This window comes from Leopardus geoffroyi, chromosome D4 (assembly GCF_018350155.1).
Source record: "Leopardus geoffroyi isolate Oge1 chromosome D4, O.geoffroyi_Oge1_pat1.0, whole genome shotgun sequence".
Taxonomy (NCBI): Eukaryota; Metazoa; Chordata; class Mammalia; order Carnivora; family Felidae; genus Leopardus; species Leopardus geoffroyi.
The window spans coordinates 90,905,047-90,911,202 of NC_059342.1; positions in this window are offsets into that span (position 1 = coordinate 90,905,047).

Below are 6,156 nucleotides of genomic sequence, written 5' to 3' on the forward strand. Positions count from 1 at the left end.
GTGTGTGTGTGTGTGTGTGTGGAAGGAGGGGTCGTGTGTGGAGGGCCCACCTGAGCAGGTGCAGGCTGATGAAGGGGTCAGATGCCTGGTGGGTGGGTCATGCTCACACTCAAGGTCAAGGCTGGCTAGGAGGGACAGGGTGTGCTGGGGTGGCCCTCTTGTCCCCAACGTTCATCCCGAGCCCTGTAGGTGGATGTCACTGTGCTCCGGGGGCAGGTCTGTGCACACTCAGGTCTGCGTCCGATCTGAGAGCTGCAGGGGGAGAGGGCGGAAGGACACTGAGGTGGCGGGGCGGGGCTGTGATGTCTGCGGGCCGTCCGCGGGTCACTGTCTTTACAGAAATCAACCGATGAAATCGGGAAACGATTGGCGGAATCCCGATTCACCTGCCCTACAGAGTTGCGCGTGTGCCCCGTCGCCCAGGAGGGCCACGCTGGACCCGTGGAGAGAGTGGCTGCAGTGAGGTTTTGGGAAGCAGGGCCTGGAGTTGGCCTGGGAAGGCCTCCTCCAGCGCCCCGGCCCCGCCGTAAGGTCTTCGTTCACTGGTCCTGGGACCCGGACTCGGAGTCCCCGGAGTCAGAGTCCGAGGGTGAGAAGGCTGGGGGTGGGCGATGGGGGTGCACGGGGCCCGGGTGGTGTTGGGCCACCCTGGGAGGAGCCCCCGGGGGCTGGTGTGGGGCCAGGAGCGGACTGAGAGCCCCGGGCTGCGGACTGCAGGGCGCAGAGGCCATGGTGTGGTTCCTGGCCGTGGCTTCTCGGGGAGGCTCTGGGGTGAGTTGTGTCTCTGCAAGGGCCTCTGGAGAGGCCGGCGCTCGGTGGGTGGGGGACCGTCCCTCCTCTCACCCTGAGGCCTTGGAGCCACTCTAACCATCACTCTGTTTCCTTCTCAAGAGTCCGGGGCAGGTGTGGAAGCCGGTGTGGCTCCAAATCCTGGCCCAACGGCATCGGGGGCCTCAGAGGCTCTGCAGGCCGGGGTGGTGCCTGGAGCGACTCCTGCAGGGGCCGGAGAGCCAGCAGGTGACCTGGGACCTGTGCTGGGACAGCGGGCACCTGAGCAGAGTCAGCTGGGTCCTGCTTCTGCTGGTTCCACTGTTCCCGCTTTTGCTCCCAACACTGCTCCTGCCATCGCCCTTCTCCCTGCCCCTGCCGCTGCCCTTGATCCCACATGGATGTCGGCCAAAAATCAAGGGGTTGAAGACCTCTACAGGGTGCTTTTTTTTATCTTATTTTACTTTTTGTTTATTATATTTTATTTCAAATTTATTCTCCAATCCCTGACCCCGACCCCCCACCAAAATGTCTCTTCCTCTTCTCCCTTATCCTTTTTCTCTTCTATTTTTTAGCTGTTATGTTATTTGTTCATTAGTTATAATCTATATTAATCTTCAATAAAATGTTTTATTTATTTTACGTTGTGCAATTCCTGAGCACTGGGTATGCTCAGAACACTATGAACCTCGCCACAGAGTTTTGCTGCAGAATATCTCGATCCCCAAGGGTCACCGTGTACCCAGAGCCCTCACTCCTCATTCGTGCCCCCTCCAGCCCCTGGGAACCCCCAGTCTGCTTTCTCTCCGTGTTCCGTTACCTACTCTGGAGGTTTCCTTCCTGTGGAATCTCTCAAGAGATACCTTTGGGTCCGCACCGACTTTTCAGACGGGACAGATTCATTTTTGTACTTTGTGGTCGTTGGAAATAGACTTTTTCTCCTTTGATATTGAAATCACAATGGATTAAAGATTAGGGGGGAAAAAGGAGGCCCCTTAGGTGACAATGGCCTCGGGGTGGAGACCCCTGTTTGTGTCGTGACACCACAGCCTGACGCCAGAGAGGACAGGGCCGGTCCTCCCGTGGCCCAAACAGAAACGGGGAGATGCAGAAGGCCCGACGGTCACACCACAGAGGGGAGCGCATCCCTCACGACCCAGGGCCAGAAAGGTTCACAGGCCTCTGGGCCAAATAATGCGCCAAAGCCAGTGCTTTCCCCGGGATGGAGGCCAGACCCGTCCCAGTCCAAGGGGAGGCGACCCCCACGGGAGCAGGCGTCAGAGATGCGGGTCGTCCCGGGGAGGGACTCAGGCAAGTGAGACCCGAGGGAGGCAGCGGTGGTCGCCTTCAGAGGGGCAGGTTTCTGGTCTGGGGACCAGCAGCCCAGGTGACAATGTGAGGAAGCCGAGGCCCCAGCCGATCCCCAGCGAAAAGTCCTCGTCCTGCAGGGGACCGGCTGGCCCAGTACTGGGAGAGCCCCCAGAGCCTGGAGTCGGCCCTTCCCCAGCCCCATGTGGGGCCCCAGGCAGGTTGGTCAGCTCTGCTCCCCTGATTCCGTGGGTGGGGGGGCCCTCGGCGGGTGGTGGGATCCCCCAGGAGGAGGCACCCCGAGCCCCAGGACGCCAAGATGCACGCCTGCGGGTAGGACAATCCAAAGTCAAGGAGATGGGCTTCCTGACCCAGCTCGTCTTACTAGTGACTCAGGCTGTGCTATTAGCCTCGGTGTCCCCATCTGTGACATGGGGACGTAACGGGCCTTGTAGATGGGTTGGCGCATTCCCTGAGACATGAGGTGGAATCGTGGCCTGGTGCCTGGAGGACATAAAGGGCCACCTGGAAGGCTGTCCCAGAGTCCCCCGGGGCACAGGATTCCGGAAGTCCCTCCTGGCCCCTGCCCGCTGTCGCCCTTCTGGGAACACTCAGCGTTGTTTGCAGAGGAGGTGGAGACGATCCAGGAGGTCAACAGGTCCCACGTGGAGGAAGGTCAGCGCTGGAGGGACAGAAGGACGTGTCCCGTGCCCCCTTCCAGGGCCCGAGCTGTGACGCCCTCTGACCTGACCTGGTGTGGACCCCGATTCTGTGGTTTCACTCCCTCCCTCCTTCCCTCCCTCCTTCCCTCCCTCCTTCCGTAATTCAGCCGGGGATCTCAGGTGCCTGCCGTGTGCCGACCACCGTGACCTCATCGGTTTGAACGACCCAGCGGGGTCCCCCACGTGGCATCTTCCTTGGCACGGTCTGAATGTTCCTGGCCGTGTCCCCTCTGGCGAGTGTGGGAGGGAGGCCGCTGCCCACGTTCCCGACAAGGAAGCACGAGTCCAGAAGGTCCAGACGACCCGCCCCAAGTGCCAGCGTGTGGAGCCTCGACAGAGGGTGGTCCCTGAGCAGAGGAGGACTTGGGCCCACGCAGCCCGGAGGAGGAGGGGGAGCACCGTGGCGGCCTGGCGCTCAGGGCTTCTGGGAGACGGTGTCCTAACCAGACTGGCTCTGTCCCCAGCGCCGTCGGGGTAACCGCGTTCCCTGGGGCACGTGGCCCTGGCTGGCAGGAGAGGAGGTGCCTCTGGGGCAGGACAGAGCCCTCAGGCAGAGCGGAGGGTCGCAAGTGCTCCCCAAGGGGCAGGTGGACTCGGGCGCCCTGAGGTGGCATCACCGGGACAGCAGTGCCTGCGGCTGGGGTCCCCATACCTGTCCCCTCCTCAGGCCCAGCAAAGGCCCGTCTGCATGGCGTTTACCCCCGAACACAAAGTCTGGGCCAGGAACCACCCTCTTCAAGGACTTGCCCCCCTCTCTCTGCCCACCTCAAGTTACAAAAATGGACAATAGTTCAGGTGTTGGTGGATGTCCAGAGATGTTTGTGTTTCTGACCCACGTTGTGACGTCGCCGTGTCCGGCCCGCCGTGGAGTCGCGGAGAAGCCGGTGGAACATCTGGCAGCCACCAGGACCCGGCCCTGCAGGGGGCGGGGCTTGGCTCCAGTGGAAGGTTGGCGACCCGCCCACCGTTCAGTTCTGCAGCCCCCGCTCCACGAGCCTCATCATTGCTGCTCCGTGAAGCTGCTACTGTTTGCTTTTCGGGGCTGTGACTTGTCTGAACCGCGTGAGGTCTGTTTCCTTTGTTGTGTGTGGCCCCTGGAGTCTCTGTGCGGCCAACTCAGGGGTCGCTCAGCGGCCGGGCAGAGAGGTCGCCCGCGTCTCTAAGTTATAGAGAGGAGGTTCCCACAACCTTGCCCTCGGGTTCGAATAATGTTGGAGCGGCTCAGAGAACTCAGACAAGCCTGTCACCTCCTAGATCGCCCGTTTGTCACACAGGACAGCACTCGGGACCGGCCGGGCAGAAGGGATGGGGAGCACAGGGCAAGGTGCAGCGGAGGCTCGGAGCCCCCCTGCTCTCTGCCCATCATCTGTGCTTCCTGACCGATCGGGTCCTTCCTCCCAGCTCAGCTCGTAACGCCAGCCAAAGACCCTGAGGGCAGCCGAACTAACCCTCAAGCAACAGGGACGGACGTCCCTGACGTCAGCAAGACCCCGCGGGATTGACCCCAAGACAGCGATCGACCCGACCTTCACTGTCCACCTCAAGTACCCACTGACCATTGTCCTAGATTGTCCTCATGTAAAATCCTAGGAAACAAATAAAACTTCACAAGAGGGGGCGGGGCACCTGTCATGATCTCGCCGCTTGTGAGTTCGAGTCCCGCATCAGGCTGTGTACTAACAGCTCCGAGCCTGAATCCTGCTTCCGATTCTGTGTCTCCCTCGCTCTCTGCCCCTCCCCTGCTCATACTCTGTCTCTCCTGTCTCAAAAATAAATAAACATTAAAAAAATTAAAAAAAGAAAGAAAAAGAGAGAGAGAGAGAGAACCAGCACCAGGACTGTGCAGCACCTTGAGATGTCAGCCCCCTGTCTTCCCGGCGCCGGCCTCACCGAAATGGATCCTTTCTTGAGTCACCACCCTTTCTTGTGTCTCTCTGCCCTTGGCTTTTGTCAGCGGTGAGTGGCCGAACCTGGTCTGTTGGGACCCTTGAAGCCAGTGCCCGTGCACACTCCGGCCCTGTGACAGTAACCGAGCATGTCACACTGTCTGCTATCTCCACGTGTTCACCAGTCGGATGGGCGTTCAGGGAGGCTTCATTACACGGGCACGATTGATTGGATCACTGGCCACTGGGGACTGAACGCCGTCTCCGGCAGATATTTCCTTAAACACCTGGAACCACCACCCCCCCCCCCCAAAAGAAGAAAACAACCTCCAGTTTCCGCAAAGATCGGGATACACCTTCCACACCACCCAGGCTGTTTACAACTCTGCCTTGACCTTTACTTCCTAATTGCAGAGTCAGTCACCAGAGGGGAGAGCCGGGCCCTTCTCTGGTCTTTCCTGAACATGCACCCAGCCCATGTGCGCAAGCGTCCTAGAGGCTCAGGAATAATGGGCCAGAGGTTCTAGGTCCTTATTCCCTAAAGCTCCTCACCACTCGGCCTTTCTTCCAGTCGTTCTGCTCGGTTCAGCCATTGCCTTAGGCAGCCGAGACTAACATATGCCTCGAAATGTTTTGAATATTTAGTGCCCTCCGGTAGCCACCTCACCACTGGGAGAGTTGGTGGCCAGCAAGAAGTCACAGATGACACCAAGGGTCTGGACCTGGTGTCTCTCTTCTGACATGGGGACACCTGCGGGAGGAGCAGATACCTGACAGGGACAGGTGGGCAGGGGAGGCCCGAGGCCCCCAGGGGTGTGTGTCTGGCATCTGGACTGAACAGTTTGGTTCAGATGGGGTGGGATCGGTGAGGCCCAAGGGACGGGGCCCTGGGGTCCTTCAGGCTGAGGAAGAAGATGAGGGGAGCACAGGGGACTGAGGAGGCTCAGGTTAGACAAGACAGAGCTGAGCAACTCCTCTGGGGGAAAAGTGGGTCAGGTCCAGGCTCACGGGCACAGACCTTGAGGCCACTGTGCTACGTGAAATAAGCCAGTCCCTAAAGGACCGATATTGGAGGACCCCGCTCATGACGGACCGAGAACAGTCAGATTCAGAGGGGTGGGAGGAGCAGTGGGTGCCGGGCCTGGGGAGGGGGATGGGTGTGGGAGGGTTAGGGTCTAGTGGGCAGACACAGAGTTTGGGGTGACGAAAAAGTCGTGAAGATGGACGGAGGGGGCAGTTGCAGAACAGTGAACGTACCTATTGCCACTGAATTGTACACCTGAACACGGTTAACGTTATCAAGGTTATAGGGGCGCCTGGGGGGCTCAGTCGGTTGAGCGTCCAACTTCGGCCCACGGTTCGTGGGTTCGAGCCCCGCGTCGGGCTCTGTGCTGACGGCTCGGAGCCTGGAGCCTGCTTCGGATGCTGTGTCTCCTTCTGTCTCTGCCCCTCCCCGCTAGCTCATGGTCTCT